Raw genomic sequence first — 17,187 nt, forward strand, 5'->3', positions numbered from 1 at the left:
GCAAAAGAGCAATTAAACAAGCCTCAAGTTTTGCATTTTTGGAATAAAATGTCGTAAGATTGTTTGGTGGAAAAGTGGAACAGCACTGGATGAGCAAAATCTCGTACCTACGGTAGAGCATGGTGGTGGATATGCTATGATGTGGGTAGAAATAAATTTAAAAGAAAGTGCAGACAAGTTGGGACTAGGTGAGCGATTTATTTTCCAACAAGACAACGACCCGAAGCACACAGCAGAGAAGCTGAAGCTGTGGTTGCTCTATAATATTCCAAAATAACTTCATAAATTTGTAAACTTTAAATATAAATATTGCAACGGGAATATAAAAAAAATAAAACAGAGTATGGTGATACAATCGTATACCCCGTCGAAAAATCAAGTCAAAGTTACACACCAAAATTAACATTTAATGCTTAAGCAATAAAAAATATTACAAATATAAAAGAAGGTGTAAAACTAAAATACCATAAATATGTATCATATGGTATTAATATAACATTGATAATCATAGTACTGGTGGTATTAATTCTTGTAAGAATGGCAAAGAAGAAAATAACAAGTACAGTAACGCTGGGGGATTTGCGTCATAAAATGACTCCACCATTCCAAGTTGTCAAACCTAACATAGCAAGTAAGGAAGGGCTAAGTTCGGATGTAAAATGTTTACTCTCGCAAAGTAAAATGGTATACCCGTTTGATATTTCTTTATATTTTTTAATAATTAGAAGTAGGAACTGTTGCCTCAGTTAATTACTGATAACACCGTTTATTATATCAATATCAAATATATATCTTGCAAATTAAACGATATTTTCGGTAAAAAGTCAACTACAGGCACAGGTCCATATATTCAGTACCTAGGGGCTTGAACAGTTTTGGTTCGATTTAGACAATTTTTGGTCACAAGGTGGCATACTTTAAACGCAAAGTTTTAACCCCATACAATCATTGTTGCTTGATTTTCATAGTGGAAAGTGAAAGAAACAGATGGAATTTAAAATGGTGTGAAAAATCTCAAGCTCTATGAACGTACCAATTGCCTGTGCCAAAATTAATTATATGAAAATTATGGGACCGATAAAAGAAGATCGCGATTGCGGTTTTTATACAATTGAATTCTTTATTGCAGTTCATATGTCACTTAGCCTAAATCTTAAGCTAACAGTGAAAAATAGTTTTAACGTAAGTATGTATTTACAAAAAGGTGTAAGTATAATTCATTTCGTTAAGTTATGACACAAGATTAAATTGTGGTAAAAGAATTAATTATGGTAAAAGATTAAGGTGAGTATTGTTAGGGTAAGTATGTTATATAAACTATAAACTTTATAATTTCAGTTCAATTCTGTAATATTACAATTTATAGTATTTTAAATGGACTTAATACATATATATTTTAATTTTAGCATTTATGATGTCGCTTGACGCAACACCTGCCACTTTGACATGATCATGATCCTTCAACGTAAGGCAAGTTTAGGTATAGGGCGCTTAACTGTGCCCGCCATGGTTGCCACGTCTGCCACACGTACCTTGCCGTCTTGCCTATCTGCGGTTGCGACGACTCGTCCTAGTACCCACTGCTGTGGTGGTACGTTGTCTTCGTGAACAAGGACGAAATCGTGGGCTGAAGGTTGCGTTTCGGGTGCAGCCAATTGTTGCGCTCTTGAAGGCCCGTCAAGTACATTTTAGACCACTATTGCCAAAACTGTTGTTTGAGACAGCAAACAAGTTGCCATCTATCGCAGCAACGAAATGGGTCCGATGGCACTTGAGCTGGTGGCAGTGCTCGCAGAGAACAAACGATTAGAAGTTGTGCTGGAGTTAGTGCTTCTCCGTCGTTAAGGTCCTGGTGCAATGCTGCCAGGGGCCGCGAAATTAAAATGGCCTCCACTTCGACCAGAAGAGTTGATAGCTCCTCCGCTGTGAGTAGAGCGTTGCCAAGTGCCCGACCCACCAGATGCTTTGCGGACTTCACCGCCGAACTCCGGCACCCTGGATGGAATAAACCGAAGTGGAATCCTTCTACGGCAGCGAATCCCATCAGGTCTGGAGCTTGCGCTAGGAACCACTCCTTCAGCTCGCGCAGCTTGCGGTCGGCGCCGACGTAGTTGGCTGCGTTGTCGCCTAACATAAAAGAATTAGTAGATAAGTCCGAAACTATTGTAATTCTAAATGTACTGCTTTTGAACTGCTGTTTACTGGTGGTCGGCCGCGTAGTTTTAAAGTTGTATATATTGGACTTTAAAAATTTACGCCACATATAAGAAAAAGTCGTAGCGCTCGAAGTTTTTCGACTGGCAAATTTCCCGTTAATTGGGCTTGTAATGAAAGCAGTGTGTACAGTTTCTTACGGTTCTACTGCATGCTTCTCTGGCATTAATCAGCCATATGCGTTCTCGAAGAAGCGCAACCATCGCTTTGTCCCCAGCGTGGTGAATTCTAAAGTGCAGGAACCGTAAATAAGTGATAACGAAGTGTGAATTTTTATTAAGTAATAATTGGAATTTGGCATCGTATGGGAGAGGTGCATTTAATAGGCGACCTCCTACTCGCATTAATTTGAATGAAAGTGACTTAACCGAGTACTCATGCAAGAACGAATTAAGTTTTTACAAGTTTGCGGGTAGCGTGGTGCCTTTAGTCAGTTTTTGCATTTCATTCGCAAATTCCGAATGTTGAACCACCTGAACAATTTTTAAAAAACTGTTGTGAAATTCAATACAATAGGCATTTTTGGTCGTCTAATCCACCGTAATAAATATGCGACCACATGAAGCAATTTTTGATGAGAAGAGATTTTTACGATAAGGTTCATTATTGCATTTTCTTTCACATTTGCAGCTAGTGTGAAAGTATTTTTCTTCTTCTCTAATGCTTCGTCTTCTGGAGAGAGCTGGAAGTGAGTGTTAATTGGCCACAAAGCGTGGTCTTCTAGGAGGAACTGTGGACCGCCAAACCATATCGAATTATTCAATTCGTCCACGTTGCAACCCCGAGGCACTTGATACGCAGGATTTTGTTTTGTTGGCACATGTCACCAATAAACATTGTCAGCCAGTTCTTGACACTCTGTTTGCTACAAAGGTTTGTAATGTGGATGGATGTGTTTTAATCCAATGCAACACGATTTCAGAGTCTGTTCAAAATGTAATTTTCTCGAATCGTCGACTTAGCATAGGCGATCCTCGTGACCATAATTTCACAAGAAAATGTGCTGCCGAGAGCTCGCATGCTTATTTGGCGGCACATTTTAGTAATGTCTGTCGTTAAAGCATACTTATGTAAGCGGAAACGAAGAAGAGTTGACTACAACTCTTCTCGGATGGTTGGACCTACCATCAAAAGTTCATTTAATGCTATGGGAGATGAAGTACGACTCGAAGCGTCAAAGACAACACGTAATTTGGTTGTTGTGTTCTCAGGCCTTAAAACGCATTGATGTGGAATGAAGTAGTGTGGGTCACTCGGGACCTTATTGTTCGTTGGGCTCATGTGACCCACTGCTTTATATTTATTCATAAAGTCCAAATACATTTTGCGAAGTTCTGGATCTTTCAATGTTCTCCTCTCACGGGCCTGAAACCGCCGAATTGCGGTTTCATAGGAGTGACCGAGTAACGTACGATCAGCTTTAAAGGGCATTCTGACTTAAAGCCGTCCTGAAGGCAATACTTGAGTAGTATTAACGAAAATGTTTCACAGTCCTTTTGCTCTGGTGTGAATTTGATGCCATTTGTTTCTGAAGGTAATTCTTCTAGAGCCCAAATGTTTGGACTACCGAATTATTTGACGTTAAGTCTTCTTCAGCTTGGCATAATGTGCTAGTTACAGAAAGAGGAGAACTTAGATTGCTGACATATTTGCCAGACACAATCCACCCTAAAAGGGTTTTCTGTAGCGTTGGTTGATTAGGACCGCTTTTAATTTGGCCAACCGCTAATAGATCGAAAAAGGTTTCTGCACCCAATAAGATATCAATTTTTTTTGATTTATGGAATTCTGGATCCACCAATTCAATATAGTGCGGTATTTTTTAGTCATTAACATTGATGTTATGGTCTGGATGATTAGCCGAAATACTCCGCATTATCCAGAATTCCGCCGAAAATTCGTAAGAATTAAACCGCGACTTAACAAACGCGCTTAAGTTTGTCTCCACTTTCGTATTGGAATTTCCAATTCCTATTGCACTTAAGGTTTTGTGTTGGCATCGAATCCGCAACTTCTGTGCCAAGTCCTCCGTCATAAAGTTGACTTGGGTGCCTGAGTCCAGCAACGCTCTCGCAAGCAGGTATTCTCTATAACTGGTCCTCACATTACCCTATCCGGCATACTCGCTGTATGAATAGCATGTGTGGTGGATGGTTACGGATAAGGTGGTGCGGGGAAGGAAATCGGATATTGGTGCAACAACGTGTGATGGAACCGATTACATACACGACATCGATCCGCTCTGCTTATAGTCTGCTTATAGCAGAGCGGATCGATGCTTATAGCAGAGCGGATCGATGTCGTGTATGTAATCGGTCCCATCACACGTTGTTGCACCAGTATCCGATTTCCTTCCCCGCACCACCTTATCCGTAACCATCCAGTATGACCCTTACGCAAACAATTTATGCATAAGGGCACCGATTTTCCAAACTCGAACCTCTGTTGTACCGGAAGCGCCTTGAAAGTGGGGCAGGCAGTTAAATGGTGCTCCTTCGACTTGCACTCTTGATACGTTGGATGCTTAGTATTTGCAGCAACTAAAGCTAACTTCATCCTGTCCATGTGTTGCAGCTTCATGTGATTCGTGCTGGTTGCGGCTACCGCTTTCGTCCTCGAACACGACGCTTCTTCTGCTGATAGATGCTGGCACCTGGCATAAACAGCAGATACTTCATCGATCATCGCGCGCAGTGAAGGTGCTGATGGCTTTGAAATAGTTGGCAGCTCAAAAAGTTTTGAAATTTTATTGAAAAATATCAAACATTTATTATCGTAAACCTTTGGCTAAAATATTTTTAATTATTGATTTAGTTTCAACAATTATGTCCTCGGGCCATGTCATCTTCATCAATCTTCATCAATCTTTTCAATTTTAGATTGGCATTTCATTAGCTTTTTACTGTGTGAATTTAATATGTCGAGCCGACATTCCAATTCAATTGGATCTAACGACATGGTTTTTCCAGAAGGCCAGTTTTAATACGTAAAATGCTTCTTTTCGCCACCGTCCTTTGACGCTTTAACGACTTTAAGTCTGTAAACTCCCTACTTTTAGAAAAGTGGGCGATAGTTGCCTTTGGCTTGCTCATTTTGGCTTTTTGAATTAAAATTCACGATAAATTGAAAAACTTTGGCAAAAGAAATAAATCTGGAAATATTGGGAATCGATTGACGAGAACGAAAAAAAGTATATCAATTCTCAATTACACGAAAAGTCAAACGAAAGAAATAAACACAAAATGAGCAATAGCACAATTAAAAAAAATTGAAAGCGAAACAATTTTGTTCGAAAATTAAATTTGCGAAAACTAAGATAGTCTGCGGAAATCTCAAAAAAAAACCATATTATTTTTAGATTATGCAATTTACAAAAAGGTCGGTTTACTTAATGTAAATGAAAATGCTACCGCAATCCCAGAATCCCTTCACATAATTGTATATGAACAAGGGAGAGCCAAAAACTGAAAGGGTGCGTTTGATTCGTTAATTTTTTTTGTTTTTTTGCACCACTTTCAATAAATCACACTCGTTACCTGGTGCGTTAGCTGTTTGCCGCGTTTACGTCCCTTTGGCACAGGATGCAGCGGCACTTCATTCACACGACGGCAGCGGGGTGGGTTAAACCAAAAATAAATAGTACCAAACAAGCGCAAAAAATTACAGCAGGCACTTAAAACGGTGTTTTTTTTAACAGCTCTGAAAAACTGTAAATTAAATTTTTTTTGTTTAATTAGAGCAAACACGTTTTGTGCTTTTATTTGTGCATATCACTGTACTGTAAATCACTTTGCGCACTTGTACGTATGTACGTATGTATGTATTTTTTGTATTTTCTATTTTTCGCACACTTATTCGTTTTTTCTTACACTTTTATAATTTTTAACTTATTGCACCTCTTCACCACTTCACTTTGTTTTTTTTTTGTTTTAAACTATTACTTTATAATTCTTTACAATTTTGCGTATGTGTATTGTTTGGTTAATTTTAATCACTTTTTTATTTATTTAAATCACTTTATTTGTACTTTTATATTACTGTTTTCTTTATATGTAATTTTATTTCACCAAAAACCGAAAAACGAGAAACGCACAGGCAATTGATACCGAAAAGATAAATTAATTTAATAGTAATTTTACGAAAAATTGGTTTATATAATTTGAAATTTAGTCACGCATATGTCCCTGCTCGGGCGCCATGAAAAATCTCAAGCGTTTTTGAGAAAAATAAATGAATTTGGAAAGCGCGACTGCACTATGAACTTACCAATTGTCTGTGCCGAAATTAATTATATGAAAATTTGGGATTATATAAACTATAAACTTTATAATTTCAGTTCAATTCTGTAATATTACAATTTATAGTATTTTAAATGAACTTAATACATATATATTTTAATTTTAGCATTTATGAAGTCGCTTGACGCAACATGGTGTTATATAGAAAGTAGCTAAAAGCATTTGTTCTCAGTGAATTTTGTTATTATAGCCTTAGCGGTTTATGAGTTAAGTACATTAAACCTATCAGGGACCACGCCTACTTAAAAAAAAAAATTTAAACTGCTGACCCCCCTCTTTAATGTGATCCTGTTTACCAAATAACAGTTTTGTATCTTATTGTGGAGTTTAGTTATGGAAATTTATTTGGTTTTGATTAATGGCGTTTTGTAGGCGTGGCAGTGCTCCGATTACGTCCATCTGCAATACCAACCGTTTTACGGTACCAAAAAGCATGTGTACTAAGTTTCATAAAGATATCTCAATTTGTACTCTAGTTACAGCTTGCACAGACGGACGGACGGATTCCAACTCTTTCTCTCTTCATCCTGATCGTTTATATTTATATAACCCTATACCTTACTCGATTAGTTTTAGGTGATACAAACAAAGGTGAACAAAACTATTATACCTTGTAGCAACATATTGTGAGAGTATAAAAATATACATTGAATTTATTAGGAGGTGGAGCTACGACCCCCCACAATACAATAATCGACGCAGGAATTGCGGAAGCTTCTAATCTCGACCACATTGAATGTCTTGCTCTATGGAACGGGCTTATGGGCAGACTCATTGAGGAAAAAGTGTATTGCACAGCTGTTCTAAGGGAAGTATCGGCATACCGCATCGGTAATAGGCGGAAGTACACCCATTGACTTACTAGCATTCGAAAGGAAGAAAATGTGGACTCTGAAAGAACAAGGAACAAATGTTAACACTGCTATTATTTTTCATAAATTCAGCAATTTATCAAAGAAACATTTTATTCATAGGTATACATCAGAGAACTGCATGAGTGCCTAATTTTCTCACTGAAAGTATACTTGCTTTAAACTATGTGACGATGGCCACTTACACCTAAACGCATGTCTGATGTGCAAATATCAAAGAAATATGAGCGAGAGAAGCAGCTTAGCAAATCGCGTTTTTGTTATTGCGTTGAAGTTGCATTTTACGTCGATATCTTGAATTGAAAGCGTACAAAGTACAGCTTGTGCAAGAACTGAAACACTCGACCTTCCCGAGCGAGTTAACCACATAGCCGCACACCGCATACATATCTGCATACAATATGTGATCTCTACACTTCACATACATACATACATACATATCATAGATATACTTATATATAAGTGACATAGCATATCACTTATTAGACATAAATAAACAAAATCAAAATAAGCATATGTAAGCATATCTATCAGCTAACACACATTGTAAAATATAAATACTAGAGATAAGAACATATAACAATAGAAATGCACTATCAATAACAACCCAAATATAACAATAGAAACTAATAGTTTTATCTCTAAGTAAACAGAAAACTATCGATACAGCTCAATAGTATAAATAGCACTAAGATTTATGTAAACTAGTTAGTCTTAAGAATATCAATAAAGAGTACACATTTCAGTTCAGCTCAAAAGTATATTTTTAATAACTCATATCGTGTAAACGATGTTAACGGGGGGCTTAGCCAGTATAGAAAATTCTTACTTGCTATTAAAAAAAGCCAGGAGACATCCTAGAAAAGACAAGAACTCCGCGATCCTAACGAAGGATAAAATTAAAATACCACGGGAGGTAGGACTTCCAGCACTAGATTTTTAAAAAAAGTGCTTAAAATTAAAAAAAAAAAAAATCCTGAAAAATCGGAATAACATCATACTGGAATCGCGAAGCAAACGGCAAGCATTCAATTCATCACGTGTATCGTTGGACATAAACTGCGATATGACAACACAGGAGATTGCAAGCCTGAGAGCACAAATCGCTGCTCTAACCACAACGCTCACCAAAACCCAACAAAGAGTGAATTCCTTCGCAACTCACCCAACACCTAACGTCACAGTCACCAACCAATACCAGGACTGTACACCAAACATTACCGACGCATCACAAATCAACCTAGAAGTGTTCAAAATGTTACCAATATTTACAGGTGACGCGAACCACTAAAGGTCATGGAGAAAACTTGCCTGGACACACATGGAGAACATCAAGGATTACGTTACTACACCCACATATTACACGGCACTCTCAATTGTACATTCGAAAATTCAAGGAGAGGCGGCCGATATTTAAATAAACCACGACACCAAGTTCAATTTTTATTCAGTAATAAACCGTCTTGATTACACCTATGCGGACCAGAGACCTTTGTATGTGTTGCTCGACGGAATAAAGAGATTAAAACAGGGAAAAAGGACCTTGGCAGAGTTCCATAGCGAAGTCAGCAAGTCACTTAATCTTGCATTCACTAAGGTTGAGATGGACAGCTCAGGAAATCCCTCAGCTATGAAAGAATATGTGAACCAGAAAGCTGTACGGACATTCATTCTCGGTCTGAACAGCAAAGGACCAAAGGACCTAGAAACCGCTTACGCTATCGCAAGTACGATATATCATGACAATATGAACTCACAATTCGACGTTCCACAATACAATCAGCACAGACAATATAATACATCGCAGTATCAATACACAAGCAGAAGACATCACGAGGAACCACAAAGGTACAAGCCTAACGTGCGGGTGCAATAAAATCAAACTGCACCCCGCCAACAACACCAACCAATGGATGTAGATTCATCACAGCAGTACATGAGATCCACAAATTACAACAGGAATCATCCCGCACCACAACAAAACAGCTATGACCGCCAAACACAAGGACTACCTCCAAATAACCCATTTCGCGGGGATCCACAGAAAAGGGAAAGAAATTCTTCTTCTCGAAACGTACCACAGAAGGTGCAACGTATCAACCAAACACGCGACGTACCAGAATATGAAAATGAGGAATACGAAACAGGCAGTGCTTTTTTAGGCGCATGAACGATTCGCCGTGTTTGCAACGCCACTGCAGGGTACAGGCAAACTTATCAACGTCCTAATCGATACCGGAGCAACGAACAATTATATTAGCACAAAGTGCAATATAGGTAAGCCAATTAAAATTATGCCAGTATAAGTGAAAACCCTTCATGGTTACTCTATAACCAAATCAAAAGAAAGTATTAAATTATTAGAGCATAATCTCACATTTTTTGAAACAGATGCATTAGAAGAATTTGATATGCTTCTGGGTGAACAGAGACTTAGAAAAATTAAAGCAGAGATCAACCTTTTCGAGTACAAGTTCAGTTATAAATATAGGGCCAAGAAAGAAAGTGAATCTTTGCAAAAAATTAATTATACGGTTAATAGTGAAAATTATAGCGCAGAAATCGAAGAAATTATGCAAAAAAATGAAAGCACAAACGAAGTGCTACCTTATACTACCGCGATACAAGCTACCATTAGGACGAACTCCGAAGATCCTATTTGGACCAAGTAATATCCGTACCCTATGTCAGATAGCGATTTCATTAACAAAGAAATTAACAAACTTTTACAAAATGTAATAATTCAACCCAGCAAAAGTCCGTACAACTCTCCCATTTGGACAGTCGCTAAAAAAGGTACCGATGAACAAGGGAAACCAAAGCGCAGAATGGTTGTAGACTTTTAAAAGCTAAACGCTCAAACTATTACAGATAGATACCCCATACCTGATGTGGCTATGACCATACAGAATTTAGGAAATGCAAAAGTATTTACAACTTTTTAGTGTAAATGGAGCTAAATGCGAATTCCTTATTATGCCTTTCGGCCTGAAAAATGCTCCATCAATTTTTCAAAAGATGTGTAGATGATATTTTGAGACCATATATCGGCAAGTTCGCCTACGTTTATATAGACGACGTTCTCATTTATTCTTCCTCTCCCGAAGAACATATCGAGCACATCCACACACTAACAAACGTGCTTCACCAGGCCAACATGAAGATCTCCAACGAGAAATCTCACTTTTTCCAGGACTCTGTAAAATATTTAGGTTATATAATTAAATATAACAGTATTACAGTTGATCCTTCAAAAATACAAACCATTAAAGACTTTCCTATTCCCATAACGCTTAAGGAACTCAGATCCTTTCTAGGCCTTGCGAGTTATTATCGAAAATTCATACAGAATTTCGCAGCCATAGTCAAGCCACTAAAATCAAAGTGCAAAAATAAAAATCAGCTTAGACTAACGTGCTTTAAAAGCATTGAACAAAATAAAAGAAGAATTACAAGCCCAGGTTGAACTCTTCTAACCAAATTTTACCAAACCCTTCGAATTAACCACAGGTGCTAGCAATTACGCTATAGGAGTCGTATTATCTCAAAACCAAAACCCATATCATTTATTTCACGAACGCTCAGCGAAACAGAACAGAATTACTCCACGAATGAGAAAGAGTTACTCGCAATTGTGTCGTCACTACAGAAACTACGTAATTACTTGTATGGTATAGCAGATTTAACAATTTACACTTACCATCACTCATTAATCTTCTCCATATCAGGAAAAAACCCAATACAAAATTAAAAAGATGGAAAATTTTCATTGAAGAATATGGTGCAAAACTCGTTTACAAACCCGGACATCAGAACGTTGTCGCTGATGCATTTTCTTGCCAACAAATAAACAACACTGTAAATTCTGATGACTCCCAACATTCAGCACCCCAACACAAAAACTCAAACAAGTAAAGCAGCCAATAAACTCCTTTAGAAATCAAATTATTGTGAATCAGTCAGATCAAAACTCCGTCGAAATATCGTCACAAAACATATTTTCTAACAGCCGACACACGCTTTTTTTTAACACAAAAACTGAATTACTAGATAGACTAAAAACTATAATTAGACCAAAGGTCACTAACGCACTTCATATAGACGAACAAATATTATTTTATGTAGAAAACGAGATTATCAACATATTTCCGACTGTATCAATTATACTAGCGCAAAAATTGGTAGACGACATCACCGAAACCGAACAATACAACGAATCATACAAGACACACACAGACGTGCTCACAGAAACTACAAAAATAACGAACAGGAAATTTCGCTCAGATACTACTAAGTGCCGTTTCACATTGGGACGCAAAAGAGTCTCATACCAGTTTATTGTGGGTGAGGGGATGACGAGGAAAGACGAAGGGACCGTGCCACTCGTGTTCGGGTGGCACGCTTTGTGTTCTTGTTCGTAACAGCTCGCGGCTACCCTTTTCAGCATTCCTTTTCACTTTCAAATCCTTTGAATGGTTGCAAGAGCGCTCGGTTTCAAATGAATTCGATCGCAAATTTGAGTTCTGTTATCTATTTTTGTATGTAATATGCAAATACGTATGCATAGAATAATAGAAATATTATGACAAATTGTAAATAAGGAGAAAATTAAGATATAGATTATGGAGTAAAGAAATTATGAATTTTTAATACGGAGTAAAGAAATTATGAGTTTTTAATACTTAAAGATTAGGAAATTGCTATTATAAATTTGGCCTTAAAAATATTAGTTGCGGATATTCAATACATTCTTGTGGATTAGGGAATTCCCGTCTTTAGTATTTTTTTGAAACTATTTAGCGGGTAGGTACTTGTACTATGCATATTGTTCTACCATATTCATGGTAATTCATTGCAAGCAAAATGTGTGACCATCATCTCAACATACAAATGAAATACGCAGCACGCAGTGTTGCGCGGTGTTGCGCAGTCGAACCGCACAAATATTTACGAACATTTTGTGAAAAGGAATGCAGAAAAACTAGACTCGAGTTGCTGGACTCTTTTTGACCGTGTGAATGCCCAGAGCGACACCAAAAGAAAATTTGAAAAACATCAGACTCTTTTGCATCCCTGTCTGAAACGGCACTAACCAAACATACGTGACGCTTGTAAAAAATAAGTTCAGGACTGCGTAATTTGCCTCACAAACATGTATGAACGCCGACCAAATAAACAACCAATAGGTTCAGCACCAATACCGAACACAGTAGGCGAATACATACACTTAGATTTATTTTTTATGAACAATAATATATACATTAGTTCAATCGACAAATACTCAAAATTCTGCCATTTGAGACAAATACCATCAAAGAAGGACACATACAAATACGTTGACGAGATACTATCGCAAATATAACAACATTTGCATACCAAAACGCCAGCCTATCATTCGACAACAAACGGGCAAGTTGAACGGACGCATAGAACGATAATTGAACTCGCGAAAGTTTTGAACACAGTTCGGCACCTGATGAACAGCTATTCGAAGCAGTCCGACAATACAACAAAACAATCCATTCGGTAACCAACGAGAAACCCGAGGACATATTTTTCAATCAAAGAGAGTATCCTGACATCAAAAAGCGTCTTCAAAAAAACCAAGAGAGAGTTTTGCGATCCCATAACCGCAATCGCAAACAACTGACCTATAAAGAAGGAGACGTAATATATTCCAAGAAGCACAGAAGGAACAAAAACGTAAAAAAATACGCGAAACACATAGTTAAAGGAGATAACGGGAAAACAATAACAACCAATAAAAGAGTTATTATACATAAGGACAATATCAGAGTAAAGGCATGTACAGAATAATATTTATCTCATTTTTCTCTATCGTACTTTGCGATAGTATAATAGATTTAACCGATAGGAGATATGTACTTGCAGAAACAGATCCTGTTTACATATATCAGGACACAGCTTTCTGATATCACATATCTAACCTTACAAAAATAATCGCGCCGTACGAAAATATATATAATGAAATCATCATATAATCTAGAAAACCAACCTGAAACTCAAATATTAGTGAAAAAATCAGAATCTCTGAAAAAACAACTCATTCCAAATATCTATAGATCCAAAAGATTACTTAAAGTCCTTGGTTCCATGTTAAAATTCATCACTGGCACACCAGACCACGATGACCTTGTAGAAAAACTTCACTTAATATGCTAATAGAAAATAATATTAAGCAAAGAACAATTAATTCACAATTAGTTCACACATTATTATATTAGTATTATATATCTGTTACCTACAAGAAGCAATTATAACCATACACATATATCCTATCCTCAAAACTAAATGCAGCCTATTTAATGTATACCCTTTAGCACATAAGCATGGTAAAATTAATTTAGACCCTACGATCGCAAAATGTAACAATTATCAAAGAATATCTAAATGTAAAAATTATATGAGTAACTTTATTTGTAAATCAGAACCCTCTGACAATTGTACTATAAAAATATTAGAGGACAAATCAGCCCAATGCGATACAATCCATGAAAACAATGCTCCACTCCATATCTTAGAGAATGGATATATTTTGACAGATTACCAGCATACAACAACATACATATATCAGGCCCTAAATTGATACATTTTATTGAATCCACAAACATCGATAATATCACGTACTACAATCATCAAGGACAACTCAGAGAAATCATACACAATCAACACAGCGAAAAATTTTAAGTACTCCGTATCCTTTCCTAAAATTCAATCTACAAATTCAGTAATATCCAAAAACTCTCAACATTTTTGATACCTATTGAAGAAAACCCAGTACAGCTGACGTTCTTTATCATAATGGGATTCCTTATTTTAGCAGTCATTACTTATGGTATTGTAAATCTCTGCCGATACCACGAAAATAGAAAAGCACTTAACAGACAAAGGCAAATTGACGAGTTATACGAAATCGAAATGAACCGTCTTCAGCAGCAACTCGTAGCAGCAGCGTAGCGAGGACGCTCCGTTTTAAGAAGGAGGGGAGTTAACGACATAGCCACACACCGCATACATATCTGCATACAATATGCGATCTCTACACTTCACATACATACATACATACATATCATAAATACTTATATATAAGTGACATAGCATATCACTTATTAGACATAAATAAACAAAATCAAAATAAGCATATGTAAGCATATCTATCAGCTAACACACATTGTAAAATATAAATACTAGAGATAAGAACATATAACAATAGAAATGCACTATCAATAACAACCCAAATATAACAATAGAAACTAATAGTTTTATCTGTTAGTAAACAGAAAACTATCGATACAGCTCAATAGTATAAATAGCACTAAGATTTATGTAAACTAGTTAGTCTTAAGAATATCAATAAAGAGTACACATTTCAGTGCAGCTCAAAAGTATATTTTTAATAACTCATATCGTGTAAATGATATTAACTAGCGACATCGTTTGCTCTATGGGCTCTTGAAAAGTTCCAAGAAGATCCGACGTTTTCGAGCCAAATTTTGTTCATCGATGAGGCCTATTTCTGGCTCAATGGGTATGTAAACAAGCAAAATTGGCGCATTTGGGACGAAGAGCAACCTGAAGAGATTCAAGAGATGACATTTCATCCAGAAAAAACAACGGTTTGGTGTGGTTTGTGGATAGGTGGTATCATCGGTCCATATTTCTTCAAAAATGATGCCGGTGAGAACGTTAATGTCAATGGCAATCGTTACTGCGCCATCATAACTAACTACAAGTATTTGATGTCTGAAATTGAAGCTTGTGATTTCGGCGACATTTGCCACTTTCCACACATCGCATCAATCAATGGATTTATTAAGAGAACACTTCGGTGAGCAGAAAGCTTTACGTTTTGGGCCGGTCGATTGACCCCCAAGATCGTGTAATATCACACCGTTAGAATTTTCCTGTGGGAAAATTAAAGTCTAAAGCCTATGAAGACAATCCCGCTTCGATTCAGCTCTTGGAGCACACCATCACGCGTGTTATTCGCCAGTTACCAGTCGAAATGCTCGAACGAGTCTTTGAAAAGAGGACTCAACGGATGGACGTAGCCAACATTTGAAAGACATAATCTTCAAAAAATAAATGCCAAAGAATGTTCTTTCGAATGATAATAAACATTAGGCATTAAATTGGAATTTTCTCTGTTTTTTTCTTTAAAAAAGTTGGGAGCCTCGAAATAGATCCCCTCTATAAACTGACAGTAATATTGACCGCAAAATACTAGTATTATTGTGAGAAAAGTGTGGTATGCTTCTCTCACAATAATATAAGTATTTTTCGATCAATATATAAGGTCAGTTTTCGATCAATATATAAGGTCAGTTTATATAAGGAACTATTTTTCACTTTTTAGTTTTAAGTGTTTTAAAATCGTGTTTCGTAGGTTTTTTAAACTATATATATTTTTCACTTTTTAATGTGCTTAAAAGTATGTTTTTTAGTATTTCAAGAAATATACGTATTATTTAGCCACATGTGGTGTTTTCACTTTATGTATGAGTTTGAGTAAATGACATCACCAAAGTTGATGTTTTCAGCTTAGTAGTTTTCAACATAATCGTTATATGGAGACTGGGCGTGGTTATTACCTGATTTTATCCATTTTCACATCCTATGAAGTCTTCTTCCCAGCAATTTTGGTTGAGATATCTTCAGAGTTTTGGAAGATACGTACATTAAACCATTTAAGGGGCAGGGCCAATAGGTGTCCCTTGTTATCGCGATCCTGTCTACCAAATTACAGTTTTATTTCTAAATTAAATGCTTAGTTATGGCACTCTATAGGTTTTTGTTTTAAAGGCATTTTGTGAACGTGGCAGTGGTCCAATTATGCCGATCTTCAATGCCGACATCTCTTGGGTGCCAAGGACGTACTTGTATGTAGCAAGTTTCATCAAGATATCTCAATTAAAACTCAAGTTATCGCTTGCACAGAACAAAGTTACAAACATACATACATACAAACATACAAATGAAGCTGGTAAAAGCGTTTTAAAAATGTCGACAATTGTTTGATAAAGCGTAAAAAGATGAGAGTTGCCTAACGTTTTGCTTGGCTTCGCGTCAAAAACTTTTTATGTGAACGTACTCATACAAAAGCGTACATCGAAATTTTCTTTCAAAACAAATGTTTGATGGAAAGCGAAGCAAAAGTTCTATGTGAATTTACCATTATAGTTTTGAGCGTTGTTTATTTAGAACTGTTAACATTTTTGTTGTGTGTTTTGTATGCTAATTAATTTTTAATAATTTATTTTTGAATAAAACAATTCATACATATAGTATTTATATATATGTGTTAGTACAAATATAAGAATAACTTTAGAGATAAAATTAATGTTTATATAAAAAAAGAAATACATGTTACTATATAAGATCAACTAGTGTTAATAAATTAATTTACATGCTGTTCAATGCTTTTTCTTCTCAACTCAAAAGAATTACGTCACAAGATGGCAGTTGACGTAATCTTGTATTGTATCATTTCTGGTTAAATAAAATCAGATACATATTGAGCGGACACTTTTGTCGCTCAAACCCGTTTTTTGTGGGTGAGGGAACGACAAGGGTTCGTGCTTGGGTGGCACACTTTGTGTTCTTGTTCGTAACAGTTCGTTGATATGGAATTCAGCTGTCCTATTCATTTTGAAATTATTTTCATGGTTGCAATAGCGCTCGGTTTCAAATGAATATATGTAAGTTAACTAAAGTCAACGTTATCGAGATTGTTGACATGAAATATGACACTAGCAGCAATCATTCAGTAAACACTGTATCAA

The sequence above is a fragment of the Bactrocera oleae genome, chromosome 3 (genome assembly GCF_042242935.1).
Source record: "Bactrocera oleae isolate idBacOlea1 chromosome 3, idBacOlea1, whole genome shotgun sequence".
Taxonomy (NCBI): domain Eukaryota; kingdom Metazoa; phylum Arthropoda; class Insecta; order Diptera; family Tephritidae; genus Bactrocera; species Bactrocera oleae.